This window comes from Morone saxatilis, unplaced genomic scaffold (genome assembly GCF_004916995.1).
Source record: "Morone saxatilis isolate NCDOM2014 unplaced genomic scaffold, NCSU_SB_2.0 Contig6, whole genome shotgun sequence".
NCBI classification, from domain to species: domain Eukaryota; kingdom Metazoa; phylum Chordata; class Actinopteri; family Moronidae; genus Morone; species Morone saxatilis.
This window is the reverse complement of record NW_023340206.1, coordinates 11237573-11238220: the sequence shown is the minus strand read 5'-3', so window position 1 is coordinate 11238220 and position 648 is coordinate 11237573. Positions and strand designations below refer to the sequence as shown.

At 44.6% G+C, this 648-nt stretch overlaps 1 protein-coding gene across 2 annotated transcripts in view; it reads left to right on the top strand.

Annotated features, from left to right (window-relative positions):
* Positions 1-648, top strand: part of gpd2 (glycerol-3-phosphate dehydrogenase 2 (mitochondrial)) — a 21936-nt gene that overhangs the window by 9305 nt on the left and 11983 nt on the right. The gene's annotated exons all lie outside the window — the stretch shown is intronic.

The window sequence follows — 648 nt, the reverse complement described above, 5'->3', positions numbered from 1 at the left end:
GGGGGGGGGGATGGGATGGTGGAGGGGTGGGGCGTCTTTTCTCCAATTATGCCGTCTGGAACAATCACGCCGGTGACATTTCGAAATCTGACCTTCTCTCCCGGCGGTGTGCAGCGCAGAGGAGCGTCGTAGACGGTCGAACCGGCTGAGCAACAGCTATTTCTCCCGCTGTCTTGGTTACTGCTGCTCCTGCTGCCGCCACCAACAGCAGCCGTTTTCTTGTCACAAACACAGGAAAGGACAGCGAATGTGTAGACCTAATCCACTTATTCGGAGTGGTATTTTTGTTTTTTATACGGCCTGAATGCTCTGGGAAATACAATTTTAATGCTGCTGTAGGCACAAACCAGAAAACACCTCTAATGCACAGAAGCCCACATACAAAACGGAGCATTTAGGAGTACAGTAGTATGTACAGTAACAGGATGCTGTGGCTGTGAGCCTTTGTAGCAAATATTTTGACACCTATAGATGTTGATATGGAAACAACTCTGGTAACCTTTCAGCTAATACAAAGTGTGTACTGGGACTCACTTCTTGATTTTATATTTCTTTGTTGCAATGACATTACCAGTCAAAGTACCAAAGTAAATATATTTTAATTTATTTTATGCATATGCTTGCAACATACTGCGATTATTTTGACAG